The sequence below is a fragment of the Pelodiscus sinensis genome, chromosome 25 (assembly GCF_049634645.1).
Source record: "Pelodiscus sinensis isolate JC-2024 chromosome 25, ASM4963464v1, whole genome shotgun sequence".
In the NCBI taxonomy this organism is placed as follows: domain Eukaryota; kingdom Metazoa; phylum Chordata; order Testudines; family Trionychidae; genus Pelodiscus; species Pelodiscus sinensis.
Genome location: NC_134735.1, coordinates 18,350,529 through 18,368,480, shown reverse-complemented (window position 1 = coordinate 18,368,480; position 17,952 = coordinate 18,350,529). Strand labels below are relative to the sequence as shown.

Below are 17,952 nucleotides of genomic sequence, written 5' to 3'. Positions count from 1 at the left end.
CAGCGCTGCCTAGGTAGGGTTTTACCTCCCCCCAGTCTGCTTCTGAGACCGAGTTTCCCCCTCTGCCCCATGGGCTAACAACAAGGCACTTTACAAACATTCTCTGTGTCATCGGCATTGTATGAAGGGGGAAACTGAGGCATGGAGCGGCATCTGATTTATATAGCTCAAGCCAGTCCCCACCCCTCTCGGTCTGCAGGAAAAGAAGCCAAGTGCTCTTGTTCCCACTACTCCTCCATTCCCCTGCTTCCACCTGATGTCAAATACACAAAGCTCACTACTTCTTCTTTCCTGCACTTAAGCCAAGCAGATCAGGATGGGGAGGAGACATGAGGGAGCCCCCAGGCTCTTGCTCTCTCTCGCACATACACACACATATATTACTTTAGAAAATGCCAGGTGTGAGCTAGAGGAGAATCTCCATTAACTGTTAGCACTATAGGGCATATGATACATACATAAAGCATTTACAGTCCATCCAGCAGAGGGCAACAATACACCCCGCACACATGTAGCTCCCCCTCCTTTTCCAAATGCCCCAAGATTTAAACTACTGGAGACTACCCATTAGCTGCTAGTTGTATAGGAACTATGGGTATGTCTACACTACAAAGTTAATTCGAACTAACAGCCGTTAGTTGGAATTAACTTTCATAGGTGCTACACATACAAACCGCTAGTTTGGACTTAATTCGTACTAGGTAAACCTCATTCTACCAGGAGTAACGCCAAATTCGAATTCAGTAGTTGGAATTAAGGGCTGTGTAGCCACTTAATTCGAAGTAGCTGGAGGCCAGCCCTCCCCAGGTTCCCCTGGTGGCTGCTCTGGGCCAAACCAGGAAAACTCCTCTCCTCTCCCCAGCCCTGGGGCCCTTAAAGGGGTAGACTCTGGCCAGACGGCACTTGCCAGAGCCAGCCCTGCCAGCAGTCTCTGCCCCGAACCAGGGGCTGCAGGATGAGCCAGGCAGCCAGTGCCAGCGAGCCGTCCCCCCGCCCAGTCCCCCAGCACCCAGGGGCCAGCCAGGGGCCGTAGATGGCGCGCACCCTCCTGGTCTAGTGTGGAGGTCATGGACCTCATTGAGGTTTGGGGGCAGGGCCCCAGCGTCCATGATCTCTGTACTAGGAGGAGGAACGTGGCCGTCTACGGGCGCATAGCGGCCGCCATGGCCCGAAAGGGACACAGGCCACCCAGGAGCAGGCGAATCCTGGTGTTCTGGCTGTGGGGGAAAAAGACAGCCACAAGATGGCGTTTGGAGTCACACGGGCGAGTCGCCTGTCCAAGCGGGACCGAGTCCCTTCCAAAGAGAAACCATGGCAGCCATGCAAGTCCAAGGCTGCACAGGAAACCTCAGGAGCTGCGACTGGGGCTCAGTTCGCGCGGCCACGCTTCCCAGGGGAGGCATGAGACAGGCCCAGAGGTCTGTGCAGCAAACAGGCCCGCAGGAGGGAGGCGGCTAAGAACCCACGCGGCTTGTGCGTTTCTCCCTCTCAGCTGGCGTAGAGGCGGGAGGGGAACGACACCTGCCCGGCTGGAGCTTTCGCGCTTGGGCTCGGGGCTTAAGCCCCGAGGCCGAGGCCCCGGCGCGGTTGCTGGGAGACGGGCTCCCGTGGCACGGCACGGCCCCTGAACCTTGCCGGCCACAAGGTGACCTCACCGAGGCAGAGAGGGATGGCTTGGAGGTGGCAAAAGGGAGCCCGCTAGCAAGCGCCAGGAGGCCGAGCGTAGCCACGTCCCCGGGTGGGCTCGAACCACCATCCTTTCGGTTAACAGCCGAACGCGCTGACCCATTGCGCCACAGAGACCTCGAAGGGCTTTCCGAAACGCTGCCTAGCAGCCTGCTCCTCTGCCTGGCCGTGCCAGTGCAGCCCAGGTGCTAGAGTGGATTGCGGGCAGTCTAGCCCAAAGGGAGCAGAGTGGCGCAGCGGAAGCGTGCTGGGCCCATAACCCAGAGGTCGATGGATCGAAACCATCCTCTGCTACGTGTGGGCCGGCCTCTTTTGACTCCGTGCCTTCACTCCAGGCTGCAAGTAGCTAAAGGCCAGGCCAGGATGCCGCCTGCGGGGAAGCTCTCGGCAGCCCCCCGCTTCCTGTGTGGGAGGCACGGAGGCCTCCTCTTCTGTCCTCAGGCAACAGGGCTTCCTCCTGCCCTTTTCCCACCCACAAGGGCCGCCGGGACCCGCTCAGGGAGCGCGCCAGGGAGGCTCTCCAGACGCTCGTGGAACAAAGCACTTCTGGACCACGCTACCCAGAGCCTTCATTCAGGCCTAGACAAAACGCCTAGACAAAGAGCTGCCACAGCATCAACACTGGCCTTGCTCTACTACTCCCAGGCACGCCAAACCCCTCACAAAGAGAACTTCTGCCTTCGCCATACTGCTCAACAACAGGACACGCGAGCAATTCCCTCCGACGCGCCGCTTCTCCCGCATCGCCACCACCCACGCTCTTTAGGCACACGCCGGCTGACCAAAACCCATCTCATCCCATCAAAAGCTTCTGCCCAGCCCAAGAGGACCAGCTACGTTCCCGGCTCAATTCATCCCTTACAGTCAGAGCCCAAAATCACCAGCTGACGGTCCTTCAGAATCCTCAATGGAAAGGGGGAGAGGGAATTGTGGGAGCACTCGCCACGTTCTCGGTTGAGGCTTGCAGCAGTCATGGAAGAGAGAGCTGGCTTCGGTCAAGTCTCGGGAATACGGCCACGGCTTGGACGGGTCCTTCAGTCCTTGGCTCAGAGCTTCGGTTGGTAGCCCACATCCTCCCGAGGTAAAAAAGCAGGAGGGCTTTCCTTCCAGGGCCTTTTGCATCTTCTGCCGTGGGAGGCGAATCCTGGTGTTCTGGCTGTGGGGGAAAAAGACAGCCACAAGATGGCGTTTGGAGTCACACGGGCGAGTCGCCTGTCCAAGCGGGACCGAGTCCCTTCCAAAGAGAAACCATGGCAGCCATGCAAGTCCAAGGCTGCACAGGAAACCTCAGGAGCTGCGACTGGGGCTCAGTTCGCGCGGCCACGCTTCCCAGGGGAGGCATGAGACAGGCCCAGAGGTCTGCGCAGCAAACAGGCCCGCAGGAGGGAGGCGGCTAAGAACCCGCGCGGCTCGTGCGTTTCTCCCTCTCAGCTGGCGTAGAGGAGGGAGGGGAACGACAACTGCCCGGCTGGAGCTTTCGCGCTTGGGCTCGGGGCTTAAGCCCCAAGGCCGAGGCCCCGGCGCGGTTGCTGGGAGACGGGCTCCCGTGGCACGGCACGGCCCCTGAACCTTGCCGGCCACAAGGTGACCTCACCGAGGCCGAGAGGGATGGCTTGGAGGTGGCAAAAGGGAGCCCGCTAGCAAGCGCCAGGAGGCCGAGCGTAGCCACGTCCCCGGGTGGGCTCGAACCACCATCCTTTCGGTTAACAGCCGAATGCGCTGACCCATTGCGCCACAGAGACCTCACAGGGGTTTCCGAAACGCTGCCCAGCAGCCTGCTCCTCTGCCTGGCCGTGCCAGTGCAGCCCAGGTGCTAGAGTGGATTGCGGGCAGTCTAGCCCCAAGGGAGCAGAGTGGCGCAGCGGAAGCGTGCTGGGCCCATAACCCAGAGGTCGATGGATTGAAACCATCCTCTGCTACATGTGGGCCGGCCTCTTTTGACTCCGCGCCTTCACTCCAGGCTGCAAGTAGCTAAAGGCCAGGCCAGGATGCCGCCTGCGGGGAAGCTCTCGGCAGCCCCCCGCTTCCTGTGTGGGAGGCACGGAGGCCTCCTCTTCTGTCCTCAGGCAACAGGGCTTCCTCCTGCCCTTTTCCCACCCACAAGGGCCGCCGGGACCCGCTCAGGGAGCGCGCCAGGGAGGCTCTCCAGACGCTCGTGGAACAAAGCACTTCTGGACCACGCTACCCAGAGCCTTCATTCAGGCCTAGACAAAACGCCTAGACAAAGAGCTGCCACAGCATCAACACTGGCCTTGCTCTACTACTCCCAGGCACGCCAAACCCCTCACAAAGAGAACTTCTGCCTTCGCCATACTGCTCAACAACAGGACACGCGAGCAATTCCCTCCGACGCGCCGCTTCTCCCGCATCGCCACCACCCACGCTCTTTAGGCACACGCCGGCTGACCAAAACCCATCTCATCCCATCAAAAGCTTCTGCCCAGCCCAAGAGGACCAGCTACGTTCCCGGCTCAATTCATCCCTTACAGTCAGAGCCAAAAATCACCAGCTGACGGTCCTTCAGAATCCTCAATGGAAAGGGGGAGAGGGAATTGTGGGAGCACTCGCCACGGTCTCGGTTGAGGCTTGCAGCAGTCATGGAAGAGAGAGCTGGCTTCGGTCAAGTCTCGGGAGTACGGCCACGGCTTGGACGGGTCCTTCAGTCCTTGGCTCAGAGCTTCGGTTGGTAGCCCACATCCTCCCGAGGTAAAAAAGCAGGAGGGCTTTCCTTCCAGGGCCTTTTGCATCTTCTGCCGTGGGAGGCGAATCCTGGTGTTCTGGCTGTGGGGGAAAAAGACAGCCACAAGATGGCGTTTGGAGTCACACGGGCGAGTCGCCTGTCCAAGCGGGACCGAGTCCCTTCCAAAGAGAAACCATGGCAGCCATGCAAGTCCAAGGCTGCACAGGAAACCTCAGGAGCTGCGACTGGGGCTCAGTTCGCGCGGCCACGCTTCCCAGGGGAGGCATGAGACAGGCCCAGAGGTCTGCGCAGCAAACAGGCCCGCAGGAGGGAGGCGGCTAAGAACCCGCGCGGCTCGTGCGTTTCTCCCTCTCAGCTGGCGTAGAGGCGGGAGGGGAACGACACCTGCCCGGCTGGAGCTTTCGCGCTTGGGCTCGGGGCTTAAGCCCCGAGGCCGAGGCCCCGGCGCGGTTGCTGGGAGACGGGCTCCCGTGGCACGGCACGGCCCCTGAACCTTGCCGGCCACAAGGTGACCTCACCGAGGCCGAGAGGGATGGCTTGGAGGTGGCAAAAGGGAGCCCACTAGCAAGCGCCAGGAGGCCGAGCGTAGCCACGTCCCCGGGTGGGCTCGAACCACCATCCTTTCGCTTAACAGCCAAACGCGCTGACCCATTGCGCCACAGAGACCTCGAAGGACTTTCCGAAACGCTGCCTAGCAGCCTGCTCCTCTGCCTGGCCGTGCCAGTGCAGCCCAGGTGCTAGAGTGGATTGCGGGCAGTCTAGCCCCAAGGGAGCAGAGTGGCGCAGCGGAAGCGTGCTGGGCCCATAACCCAGAGGTCGATGGATCGAAACCATCCTCTGCTACGTGTGGGCCGGCCTCTTTTGACTCCGCGCCTTCACTCCAGGCTGCAAGTAGCTAAAGGCCAGGCCAGGATGCCGCCTGCGGGGAAGCTCTCGGCAGCCCCCCGCTTCCTGTGTGGGAGGCACGGAGGCCTCCTCTTCTGTCCTCAGGCAACAGGGCTTCCTCCTGCCCTTTTCCCACCCACAAGGGCCGCCGGGACCCGCTCAGGGAGCGCGCCAGGGAGGCTCTCCAGACGCTCGTGGAACAAAGCACTTCTGGACCACGCTACCCAGAGCCTTCATTCAGGCCTAGACAAAACGCCTAGACAAAGAGCTGCCACAGCATCAACACTGGCCTTGCTCTACTACTCCCAGGCACGCCAAACCCCTCACAAAGAGAACTTCTGCCTTCGCCATACTGCTCAACAACAGGACACGCGAGCAATTCCCTCCGACGCGCCGCTTCTCCCGCATCGCCACCACCCACGCTCTTTAGGCACACGCCGGCTGACCAAAACCCATCTCATCCCATCAAAAGCTTCTGCCCAGCCCAAGAGGACCAGCTACGTTCCCGGCTCAATTCATCCCTTACAGTCAGAGCCAAAAATCACCAGCTGACGGTCCTTCAGAATCCTCAATGGAAAGGGGGAGAGGGAATTGTGGGAGCACTCGCCACGGTCTCGGTTGAGGCTTGCAGCAGTCATGGAAGAGAGAGCTGGCTTCGGTCAAGTCTCGGGAGTACGGCCACGGCTTGGACGGGTCGTTCAGTCCTTGGCTCAGAGCTTCGGTTGGTAGCCCACATCCTCCCGAGGTAAAAAAGCAGGAGGGCTTTCCTTCCAGGGCCTTTTGCATCTTCTGCCGTGGGAGGCGAATCCTGGTGTTCTGGCTGTGGGGGAAAAAGACAGCCACAAGATGGCGTTTGGAGTCACACGGGCGAGTCGCCTGTCCAAGCGGGACCGAGTCCCTTCCAAAGAGAAACCATGGCAGCCATGCAAGTCCAAGGCTGCACAGGAAACCTCAGGAGCTGCGACTGGGGCTCAGTTCGCGCGGCCACGCTTCCCAGGGGAGGCATGAGACAGGCCCAGAGGTCTGCGCAGCAAACAGGCCCGCAGGAGGGAGGCGGCTAAGAACCCACGCGGCTCGTGCGTTTCTCCCTCTCAGCTGGCGTAGAGGCGGGAGGGGAACGACACCTGCCCGGCTGGAGCTTTTGCGCTTGGGCTCGGGGCTTAAGCGCCGAGGCCCCGGCGCGGTTGCTGGGAGACGGGCTCCCGTGGCACGGCACGGCCCCTGAACCTTGCCGGCCACAAGGTGACCTCACCGAGGCCGAGAGGGATGGCTTGGAGGTGGCAAAAGGGAGCCCACTAGCAAGCGCCAGGAGGCCGAGCGTAGCCACGTCCCCGGGTGGGCTCGAACCACCATCCTTTCGCTTAACAGCCAAACGCGCTGACCCATTGCGCCACAGAGACCTCGAAGGGCTTTCCGAAACGCTGCCTAGCAGCCTGCTCCTCTGCCTGGCTGTGCCAGTGCAGCCCAGGTGCTAGAGTGGATTGCGGGCAGTCTAGCCCCAAGGGAGCAGAGTGGCGCAGCGGAAGCGTGCTGGGCCCATAACCCAGAGGTCGATGGATCGAAACCATCCTCTGCTACGTGTGGGCCGGCCTCTTTTGACTCCGCGCCTTCACTCCAGGCTGCAAGTAGCTAAAGGCCAGGCCAGGATGCCGCCTGCGGGGAAGCTCTCGGCAGCCCCCCGCTTCCTGTGTGGGAGGCACGGAGGCCTCCTCTTCTGTCCTCAGGCAACAGGGCTTCCTCCTGCCCTTTTCCCACCCACAAGGGCCGCCGGGACCCGCTCAGGGAGCGCGCCAGGGAGGCTCTCCAGACGCTCGTGGAACAAAGCACTTCTGGACCACGCTACCCAGAGCCTTCATTCAGGCCTAGACAAAACGCCTAGACAAAGAGCTGCCACAGCATCAACACTGGCCTTGCTCTACTACTCCCAGGCACGCCAAACCCCTCACAAAGAGAACTTCTGCCTTCGCCATACTGCTCAACAACAGGACACGCGAGCAATTCCCTCCGACGCGCCGCTTCTCCCGCATCGCCACCACCCACGCTCTTTAGGCACACGCCGGCTGACCAAAACCCATCTCATCCCATCAAAAGCTTCTGCCCAGCCCAAGAGGACCAGCTACGTTCCCGGCTCAATTCATCCCTTACAGTCAGAGCCCAAAATCACCAGCTGACGGTCCTTCAGAATCCTCAATGGAAAGGGGGAGAGGGAATTGTGGGAGCACTCGCCACGGTCTCGGTTGAGGCTTGCAGCAGTCATGGAAGAGAGAGCTGGCTTCGGTCAAGTCTCGGGAGTACGGCCACGGCTTGGACGGGTCCTTCAGTCCTTGGCTCAGAGCTTCGGTTGGTAGCCCACGTCCTCACGAGGTAAAAAAGCAGGAGGGCTTTCCTTCCAGGGCCTTTTGCATCTTCTGCCGTGGGAGGCGAATCCTGGTGTTCTGGCTGTGGGGGAAAAAGACAGCCACAAGATGGCGTTTGGAGTCACACGGGCGAGTCGCCTGTCCAAGCGGGACCGAGTCCCTTCCAAAGAGAAACCATGGCAGCCATGCAAGTCCAAGGCTGCACAGGAAACCTCAGGAGCTGCGACTGGGGCTCAGTTCGCGCGGCCACGCTTCCCAGGGGAGGCATGAGACAGGCCCAGAGGTCTGCGCAGCAAACAGGCCCGCAGGAGGGAGGCGGCTAAGAACCCGCGCGGCTCGTGCGTTTCTCCCTCTCAGCTGGCGTAGAGGCGGGAGGGGAACGACACCTGCCCGGCTGGAGCTTTCGCGCTTGGGCTCGGGGCTTAAGCCCCGAGGCCGAGGCCCCGGCGCGGTTGCTGGGAGACGGGCTCCCGTGGCACGGCACGGCCCCTGAACCTTGCCGGCCACAAGGTGACCTCACCGAGGCCGAGAGGGATGGCTTGGAGGTGGCAAAAGGGAGCCCGCTAGCAAGCGCCAGGAGGCCGAGCGTAGCCACGTCCCCGGGTGGGCTCGAACCACCATCCTTTCGGTTAACAGCCAAACGCGCTGACCCATTGCGCCACAGAGACCTCGAAGGGCTTTCCGAAACGCTGCCTAGCAGCCTGCTCCTCTGCCTGGCCGTGCCAGTGCAGCCCAGGTGCTAGAGTGGATTGCGGGCAGTCTAGCCCCAAGGGAGCAGAGTGGCGCAGCGGAAGCGTGCTGGGCCCATAACCCAGAGGTCGATGGATCGAAACCATCCTGTGCTATGTGTGGGCCGGCCTCTTTTGACTCCGCGCCTTCACTCCAGGCTGCAAGTAGCTAAAGGCCAGGCCAGGATGCCGCCTGCGGGGAAGCTCTCGGCAGCCCCCCGCTTCCTGTGTGGGAGGCACGGAGGCCTCCTCTTCTGTCCTCAGGCAACAGGGCTTCCTCCTGCCCTTTTCCCACCCACAAGGGCCGCCGGGACCCGCTCAGGGAGCGCGCCAGGGAGGCTCTCCAGACGCTCGTGGAACAAAGCACTTCTGGACCACGCTACCCAGAGCCTTCATTCAGGCCTAGACAAAACGCCTAGACAAAGAGCTGCCACAGCATCAACACTGGCCTTGCTCTACTACTCCCAGGCACGCCAAACCCCTCACAAAGAGAACTTCTGCCTTCGCCATACTGCTCAACAACAGGACACGCGAGCAATTCCCTCCGACGCGCCGCTTCTCCCGCATCGCCACCACCCACGCTCTTTAGGCACACGCCGGCTGACCAAAACCCATCTCATCCCATCAAAAGCTTCTGCCCAGCCCAAGAGGACCAGCTACGTTCCCGGCTCAATTCATCCCTTACAGTCAGAGCCCAAAATCACCAGCTGACGGTCCTTCAGAATCCTCAATGGAAAGGGGGAGAGGGAATTGTGGGAGCACTCGCCACGTTCTCGGTTGAGGCTTGCAGCAGTCATGGAAGAGAGAGCTGGCTTCGGTCAAGTCTCGGGAATACGGCCACGGCTTGGACGGGTCCTTCAGTCCTTGGCTCAGAGCTTCGGTTGGTAGCCCACATCCTCCCGAGGTAAAAAAGCAGGAGGGCTTTCCTTCCAGGGCCTTTTGCATCTTCTGCCGTGGGAGGCGAATCCTGGTGTTCTGGCTGTGGGGGAAAAAGACAGCCACAAGATGGCGTTTGGAGTCACACGGGCGAGTCGCCTGTCCAAGCGGGACCGAGTCCCTTCCAAAGAGAAACCATGGCAGCCATGCAAGTCCAAGGCTGCACAGGAAACCTCAGGAGCTGCGACTGGGGCTCAGTTCGCGCGGCCACGCTTCCCAGGGGAGGCATGAGACAGGCCCAGAGGTCTGCGCAGCAAACAGGCCCGCAGGAGGGAGGCGGCTAAGAACCCGCGCGGCTCGTGCGTTTCTCCCTCTCAGCTGGCGTAGAGGCGGGAGGGGAACGACACCTGCCCGGCTGGAGCTTTTGCGCTTGGGCTCGGGGCTTAAGCCCCGAGGCCGAGGCCCCGGCGCGGTTGCTGGGAGACGGGCTCCCGTGGCACGGCACGGCCCCTGAACCTTGCCGGCCACAAGGTGACCTCACCGAGGCCGAGAGGGATGGCTTGGAGGTGGCAAAAGGGAGCCCGCTAGCAAGCGCCAGGAGGCCGAGCGTAGCCACGTCCCCGGGTGGGCTCGAATCACCATCCTTTCGGTTAACAGCCGAACGCGCTGACCCATTGCACCACAGAGACCTCGAAGGGCTTTCCGAAACGCTGCCTAGCAGCCTGCTCCTCTGCCTGGCCGTGCCAGTGCAGCCCAGGTGCTAGAGTGGATTGCGGGCAATCTAGCCCCAAGGGAGCAGAGTGGCGCAGCGGAAGCGTGCTGGGCCCATAACCCAGAGGTTGATGGATCGAAACCATCCTCTGCTACGTGTGGGCCGGCCTCTTTTGACTCCGCGCCTTCACTCCAGGCTGCAAGTAGCTAAAGGCCAGGCCAGGATGCCGCCTGCGGGGAAGCTCTCGGCAGCCCCCCGCTTCCTGTGTGGGAGGCACGGAGGCCTCCTCTTCTGTCCTCAGGCAACAGGGCTTCCTCCTGCCCTTTTCCCACCCACAAGGGCCGCCGGGACCCGCTCAGGGAGCGCGCCAGGGAGGCTCTCCAGACGCTCGTGGAACAAAGCACTTCTGGACCACGCTACCCAGAGCCTTCATTCAGGCCTAGACAAAACGCCTAGACAAAGAGCTGCCACAGCATCAACACTGGCCTTGCTCTACTACTCCCAGGCACGCCAAACCCCTCACAAAGAGAACTTCTGCCTTCGCCATACTGCTCAACAACAGGACACGCGAGCAATTCCCTCCGACGCGCCGCTTCTCCCGCATCGCCACCACCCACGCTCTTTAGGCACACGCCGGCTGACCAAAACCCATCTCATCCCATCAAAAGCTTCTGCCCAGCCCAAGAGGACCAGCTACGTTCCCGGCTCAATTCATCCCTTACAGTCAGAGCCCAAAATCACCAGCTGACGGTCCTTCAGAATCCTCAATGGAAAGGGGGAGAGGGAATTGTGGGAGCACTCGCCACGGTCTCGGTTGAGGCTTGCAGCAGTCATGGAAGAGAGAGCTGGCTTCGGTCAAGTCTCGGGAGTACGGCCACGGCTTGGACGGGTCCTTCAGTCCTTGGCTCAGAGCTTCGGTTGGTAGCCCACATCCTCCCGAGGTAAAAAAGCAGGAGGGCTTTCCTTCCAGGGCCTTTTGCATCTTCTGCCGTGGGAGGCGAATCCTGGTGTTCTGGCTGTGGGGGAAAAAGACAGCCACAAGATGGCGTTTGGAATCACACGGGCGAGTCGCCTGTCCAAGCGGGACCGAGTCCCTTCCAAAGAGAAACCATGGCAGCCATGCAAGTCCAAGGCTGCACAGGAAACCTCAGGAGCTGCGACTGGGGCTCAGTTCGCGCGGCCACGCTTCCCAGGGGAGGCATGAGACAGGCCCAGAGGTCTGCGCAGCAAACAGGCCCGCAGGAGGGAGGCGGCTAAGAACCCGCGCGGCTCGTGCGTTTCTCCCTCTCAGCTGGCGTAGAGGCGGGAGGGGAACGACACCTGCCCGGCTGGAGCTTTCGCGCTTGGGCTCGGGGCTTAAGCCCCGAGGCCGAGGCCCCGGCGCGGTTGCTGGGAGACGGGCTCCCGTGGCACGGCACGGCCCCTGAACCTTGCCGGCCACAAGGTGACCTCACCGAGGCCGAGAGGGATGGCTTGGAGGTGGCAAAAGGGAGCCCACTAGCAAGCGCCAGGAGGCCGAGCGTAGCCACGTCCCCGGGTGGGCTCGAACCACCATCCTTTCGCTTAACAGCCAAACGCGCTGACCCATTGCGCCACAGAGACCTCGAAGGGCTTTCCGAAACGCTGCCTAGCAGCCTGCTCCTCTGCCTGGCCGTGCCAGTGCAGCCCAGGTGCTAGAGTGGATTGCGGGCAGTCTAGCCCGAAGGGAGCAGAGTGGCGCAGCGGAAGCGTGCTGGGCCCATAACCCAGAGGTCGATGGATCGAAACCATCCTCTGCTACGTGTGGGCCGGCCTCTTTTGACTCCGCGCCTTCACTCCAGGCTGCAAGTAGCTAAAGGCCAGGCCAGGATGCCGCCTGCGGGGAAGCTCTCGGCAGCCCCCCGCTTCCTGTGTGGGAGGCACGGAGGCCTCCTCTTCTGTCCTCAGGCAACAGGGCTTCCTCCTGCCCTTTTCCCACCCACAAGGGCCGCCGGGACCCGCTCAGGGAGCGCGCCAGGGAGGCTCTCCAGACGCTCGTGGAACAAAGCACTTCTGGACCACGCTACCCAGAGCCTTCATTCAGGCCTAGACAAAACGCCTAGACAAAGAGCTGCCACAGCATCAACACTGGCCTTGCTCTACTACTCCCAGGCACGCCAAACCCCTCACAAAGAGAACTTCTGCCTTCGCCATACTGCTCAACAACAGGACACGCGAGCAATTCCCTCCGACGCGCCGCTTCTCCCGCATCGCCACCACCCACGCTCTTTAGGCACACGCCGGCTGACCAAAACCCATCTCATCCCATCAAAAGCTTCTGCCCAGCCCAAGAGGACCAGCTACGTTCCCGGCTCAATTCATCCCTTACAGTCAGAGCCCAAAATCACCAGCTGACGGTCCTTCAGAATCCTCAATGGAAAGGGGGAGAGGGAATTGTGGGAGCACTCGCCACGGTCTCGGTTGAGGCTTGCAGCAGTCATGGAAGAGAGAGCTGGCTTCGGTCAAGTCTCGGGAGTACGGCCACGGCTTGGACGGGTCCTTCAGTCCTTGGCTCAGAGCTTCGGTTGGTAGCCCACATCCTCCCGAGGTAAAAAAGCAGGAGGGCTTTCCTTCCAGGGCCTTTTGCATCTTCTGCCGTGGGAGGCGAATCCTGGTGTTCTGGCTGTGGGGGAAAAAGACAGCCACAAGATGGCGTTTGGAATCACACGGGCGAGTCGCCTGTCCAAGCGGGACCGAGTCCCTTCCAAAGAGAAACCATGGCAGCCATGCAAGTCCAAGGCTGCACAGGAAACCTCAGGAGCTGCGACTGGGGCTCAGTTCGCGCGGCCACGCTTCCCAGGGGAGGCATGAGACAGGCCCAGAGGTCTGCGCAGCAAACAGGCCCGCAGGAGGGAGGCGGCTAAGAACCCGCGCGGCTCGTGCGTTTCTCCCTCTCAGCTGGCGTAGAGGCGGGAGGGGAACGACACCTGCCCGGCTGGAGCTTTCGCGCTTGGGCTCGGGGCTTAAGCCCCGAGGCCGAGGCCCCGGCGCGGTTGCTGGGAGACGGGCTCCCGTGGCACGGCACGGCCCCTGAACCTTGCCGGCCACAAGGTGACCTCACCGAGGCCGAGAGGGATGGCTTGGAGGTGGCAAAAGGGAGCCCGCTAGCAAGCGCCAGGAGGCCGAGCGTAGCCACGTCCCCGGGTGGGCTCGAACCACCATCCTTTCGGTTAACAGCCAAACGCGCTGACCCATTGCGCCACAGAGACCTCGAAGGGCTTTCCGAAACGCTGCCTAGCAGCCTGCTCCTCTGCCTGGCCGTGCCAGTGCAGCCCAGGTGCTAGAGTGGATTGCGGGCAGTCTAGCCCAAAGGGAGCAGAGTGGCGCAGCGGAAGCGTGCTGGGCCCATAACCCAGAGGTCGATGGATCGAAACCATCCTGTGCTATGTGTGGGCCGGCCTCTTTTGACTCCGCGCCTTCACTCCAGGCTGCAAGTAGCTAAAGGCCAGGCCAGGATGCCGCCTGCGGGGAAGCTCTCGGCAGCCCCCCGCTTCCTGTGTGGGAGGCACGGAGGCCTCCTCTTCTGTCCTCAGGCAACAGGGCTTCCTCCTGCCCTTTTCCCACCCACAAGGGCCGCCGGGACCCGCTCAGGGAGCGCGCCAGGGAGGGTCTCCAGACGCTCGTGGAACAAAGCACTTCTGGACCACGCTACCCAGAGCCTTCATTCAGGCCTAGACAAAACGCCTAGACAAAGAGCTGCCACAGCATCAACACTGGCCTTGCTCTACTACTCCCAGGCACGCCAAACCCCTCACAAAGAGAACTTCTGCCTTCGCCATACTGCTCAACAACAGGACACGCGAGCAATTCCCTCCGACGCGCCGCTTCTCCCGCATCGCCACCACCCACGCTCTTTAGGCACACGCCGGCTGACCAAAACCCATCTCATCCCATCAAAAGCTTCTGCCCAGCCCAAGAGGACCAGCTACGTTCCCGGCTCAATTCATCCCTTACAGTCAGAGCCAAAAATCACCAGCTGACGGTCCTTCAGAATCCTCAATGGAAAGGGGGAGAGGGAATTGTGGGAGCACGGGCAGCACTCGCCACGTTCTCGGTTGAGGCTTGCAGCAGTCATGGAAGAGAGAGCTGGCTTCAGTCAAGTCTCGGGAATACGGCCACGGCTTGGACGGGTCCTTCAGTCCTTGGCTCAGAGCTTCGGTTGGTAGCCCACATCCTCCCGAGGTAAAAAAGCAGGAGGGCTTTCCTTCCAGGGCCTTTTGCATCTTCTGCCGTGGGAGGCGAATCCTGGTGTTCTGGCTGTGGGGGAAAAAGACAGCCACAAGATGGCGTTTGGAGTCACACGGGCGAGTCGCCTGTCCAAGCGGGACCGAGTCCCTTCCAAAGAGAAACCATGGCAGCCATGCAAGTCCAAGGCTGCACAGGAAACCTCGGGAGCTGCGACTGGGGCTCAGTTCGCGCGGCCACGCTTCCCAGGGGAGGCATGAGACAGGCCCAGAGGTCTGCGCAGCAAACAGGCCCGCAGGAGGGAGGCGGCTAAGAACCCGCGCGGCTCGTGCGTTTCTCCCTCTCAGCTGGCGTAGAGGCGGGAGGGGAACGACACCTGCCCGGCTGGAGCTTTCGCGCTTGGGCTCGGGGCTTAAGCCCTGAGGCCGAGGCCCCGGCGCGGTTGCTGGGAGACGGGCTCCTGTGGCACGGCACGGCCCCTGAACCTTGCCGGCCACAAGGTGACCTCACCGAGGCCGAGAGGGATGGCTTGGAGGTGGCAAAAGGGAGCCCGCTAGCAAGCGCCAGGAGGCCGAGCGTAGCCACGTCCCCGGGTGGGCTCAAACCACCATCCTTTCGGTTAACAGCCGAACGCGCTGACCCATTGCGCCACAGAGACCTCTAAGGGCTTTCCGAAACGCTGCCTAGCAGCCTGCTCCTCTGCCTGGCCGTGCCAGTGCAGCCCAGGTGCTAGAGTGGATTGCGGGCAGTCTAGCCCAAAGGGAGCAGAGTGGCGCAGCGGAAGCGTGCTGGGCCCATAACCCAGAGGTCGATGGATCGAAACCATCCTCTGCTACGTGTGGGCCGGCCTCTTTTGACTCCGCGCCTTCACTCCAGGCTGCAAGTAGCTAAAGGCCAGGCCAGGATGCCGCCTGCGGGGAAGCTCTCGGCAGCCCCCCGCTTCCTGTGTGGGAGGCACGGAGGCCTCCTCTTCTGTCCTCAGGCAACAGGGCTTCCTCCTGCCCTTTTCCCACCCACAAGGGCCGCCGGGACCCGCTCAGGGAGCGCGCCAGGGAGGCTCTCCAGACGCTCGTGGAACAAAGCACTTCTGGACCACGCTACCCAGAGCCTTCATTCAGGCCTAGACAAAACGCCTAGACAAAGAGCTGCCACAGCATCAACACTGGCCTTGCTCTACTACTCCCAGGCACGCCAAACCCTTCACAAAGAGAACTTCTGCCTTCGCCATACTGCTCAACAACAGGACACGCGAGCAATTCCCTCCGACGCGCCGCTTCTCCCGCATCGCCACCACCCACGCTCTTTAGGCACACGCCGGCTGACCAAAACCCATCTCATCCCATCAAAAGCTTCTGCCCAGCCCAAGAGGACCAGCTACGTTCCCGGCTCAATTCATCCCTTACAGTCAGAGCCAAAAATCACCAGCTGACGGTCCTTCAGAATCCTCAATGGAAAGGGGGAGAGGGAATTGTGGGAGCACGGGCAGCACTCGCCACGTTCTCGGTTGAGGCTTGCAGCAGTCATGGAAGAGAGAGCTGGCTTCGGTCAAGTCTCGGGAGTACGGCCACGGCTTGGACGGGTCCTTCAGTCCTTGGCTCAGAGCTTCGGTTGGTAGCCCACATCCTCCCGAGGTAAAAAAGCAGGAGGGCTTTCCTTCCAGGGCCTTTTGCATCTTCTGCCGTGGGAGCACCTGAAAGTAAAACAGCTGCGGCAGGCGTACGCCATGGCCACCAGGGGCAGCGCCGCAGCAGGGGCTGCCACCTGCCCCTACTTCCCTGCCCTCGACCGACTCTTGGGGGGCGGGGCGGTCCGTGCCAGCCCGGGAGGCAGCGAGCCGGGACTGGAGGGCCCTGACCTGGGCACACCGGAGGGGCCACCACAAGGAGTTCCAGCACTGGAGTCGGCAGGGTCATCCAGGGAGACCGTACCGGGGAAGTAGTTCCAATTAAGTAGTTCGGGGGAGGAGGCGGGAGGGAGACCAGGGACCGCGCACGTGGGCCATGCCTCCCACGGATCACACAGACACCTGTGCACGTGCAAGCACATGCCATGCCACGCTCCAGCTGCGTGACACCCAGGGGCCGTGGCCCAATAGGCACATGCATGTCTGAAGAGACCTGACATGCTCCTGACCCTGGGGCGGGACCCAGCAGGATGCTTTCCCTCCACACGTCTCCTCTACATGGAGGCAGGGGACATCTCCCCCCCCCCCCCGCCCGCCCACCGCCCCGGCCACACTATACATGGCACAGGGACATGGGTGCAGTCTTGGGGCAGCTCCCCGTCCCGGGGAGAGCCAGACATCCTGACCATGGCCTCTGTACAAGCACAGCGGCTCTGACGGTGCAGGGCATGGTCGCCCTCACGTTGTGGGGCGGGGGGAGGGGGCTGGGCATCATCTACTGTGTCCCCAGGGAGAAGTGACCACTCTCTTTCTCTACAGCTGTACCAGCTGCTCGTGCAGGGCGCACCACCCCACCCGGGACATGCTCCCGCACCCATGGCCTGCTCCGGTCCGCCACCACAGAGCAGGAGTACTGGGACCAGCACCTGGGGTCCTTGCGAGCCCTGCACCACACCGTCAAGGCCTGGATGTGGGAAGACCTGCAGCTCCGCCAGGAGCAGCTGGCTGAGGACCGAGCCAGAAATGCAAATCTGCAGGCCCTGCTGCAGAGCATGGTGCCCTGTGCTGATCCTGCGCCTGCTGCCCCCCAACAACTGTCCCTCCTCCCACTCCTGCCCCCCTCCTACCTCTTCCTCCTCAACCCCCACACCCTCCTCCTCCTCAATGTCCACACCCCCCACCTCAACCTCTGCACCCTCCACCCCATCCCCCCGGGGACGCCGAGGCCCCCTCCCTTGCCGTGCTGGGAGGCGGTTGGCCCGGCGTCACCCCCACCCCGATCCCTGAGTTTCCCCTCCCCCTCTTTCCCCTTGCTTTCCCCTTCCAGCTCCCTCCTCCCAGGTTTCCCCCTCCCCTCTCCCACACTCTCTCCTGCCCTTTCCTGCCTCCTTTCCCCCGTCTCCCCACAGTTTTATTTCCCCTCCCCAGTTTTGTTAAATAAAGAGAGTTTGTATTTTTGAACACACGTGTCCTTTATTTTTTTTTACATCAGGAAGGGGGGCTAGGGAGGGGTAAGTGGAAGAAGGTGAGGGAGGAATGGGGCATGAGCCCCCGATGGGGAGGACTAGGGTGGCTCTGCAGGCTCCTTGGGTGGAAGCTCTCCTGCAGGGCCTCCTGGATCCTGACAGTCCCCCGATTGAATTCAAATTAGCTTTTAGGTCTAGATACACTAGTTCAAATTAGCTTAGTTCGAATTAACTAATTCGAATTCAGTTAGTTCGAATTCGTGCTGTAGTGTAGACATACCCATTAATGACACACTCTTGCAGTTCTGATGCCATGCAACAGAGGGCAACAGACTGCACCGAAAACGTTGCGTATGAAAAAAAAGCTGATTGAAGTTTTTCTACAATATTTTACCAACATTTTTAAAGCACAAATCGTTTAATTTCAGTTAAATCTTTGCCCTCAAACACTTCACGTGCAATGATCTTGGGCATTCCACACAATCATTTAGCATTGAAAGGCGATCTTTTCCTGTGCTTTGCGGTGACAATTTGGATTTGGGCATCCAAATCCAAACTGGCAGGAAAATGTCTATTTGAAACTAAACCTCACACAAGCCATTTGTGCTTCTAACTGACCGTTCTGTCTCCTTTCATTTGCAAAAAACTCAAAACAAAGGAAAATGTCAAATAGAAGCCCAGGTGGGATGGTACGTCTGGTGCCTCCTGCCACAG

At 61.2% G+C, this 17,952-nt stretch overlaps 7 non-coding genes across 7 annotated transcripts; 5 read left to right on the top strand and 2 right to left on the bottom strand.

Moving 5' to 3' along the window:
- Positions 1-1,729: 1,729 nt before the first annotated feature.
- TRNAN-GUU (transfer RNA asparagine (anticodon GUU)) lies at positions 1,730-1,803 on the bottom strand. The gene has a single exon. It is a non-coding gene; the product is annotated as a tRNA-Asn (tRNA).
- A 105-nt stretch (positions 1,804-1,908) lies between these two features.
- On the top strand, positions 1,909-1,980 carry TRNAM-CAU (transfer RNA methionine (anticodon CAU)). Its single transcript has one exon. It is a non-coding gene; the product is annotated as a tRNA-Met (tRNA).
- Positions 1,981-3,354: 1,374 nt separating this feature from the next.
- Positions 3,355-3,428, bottom strand: TRNAN-GUU (transfer RNA asparagine (anticodon GUU)). Its single transcript has one exon. It is a non-coding gene; the product is annotated as a tRNA-Asn (tRNA).
- A 1,730-nt stretch (positions 3,429-5,158) lies between these two features.
- TRNAM-CAU (transfer RNA methionine (anticodon CAU)) lies at positions 5,159-5,230 on the top strand. The gene has a single exon. It is a non-coding gene; the product is annotated as a tRNA-Met (tRNA).
- A 1,547-nt stretch (positions 5,231-6,777) lies between these two features.
- TRNAM-CAU (transfer RNA methionine (anticodon CAU)) lies at positions 6,778-6,849 on the top strand. Its single transcript has one exon. It is a non-coding gene; the product is annotated as a tRNA-Met (tRNA).
- Positions 6,850-11,652: 4,803 nt separating this feature from the next.
- Positions 11,653-11,724, top strand: TRNAM-CAU (transfer RNA methionine (anticodon CAU)). The gene has a single exon. It is a non-coding gene; the product is annotated as a tRNA-Met (tRNA).
- A 3,187-nt stretch (positions 11,725-14,911) lies between these two features.
- On the top strand, positions 14,912-14,983 carry TRNAM-CAU (transfer RNA methionine (anticodon CAU)). The gene has a single exon. It is a non-coding gene; the product is annotated as a tRNA-Met (tRNA).
- The last annotated feature ends 2,969 nt before the right edge of the window (positions 14,984-17,952 follow it).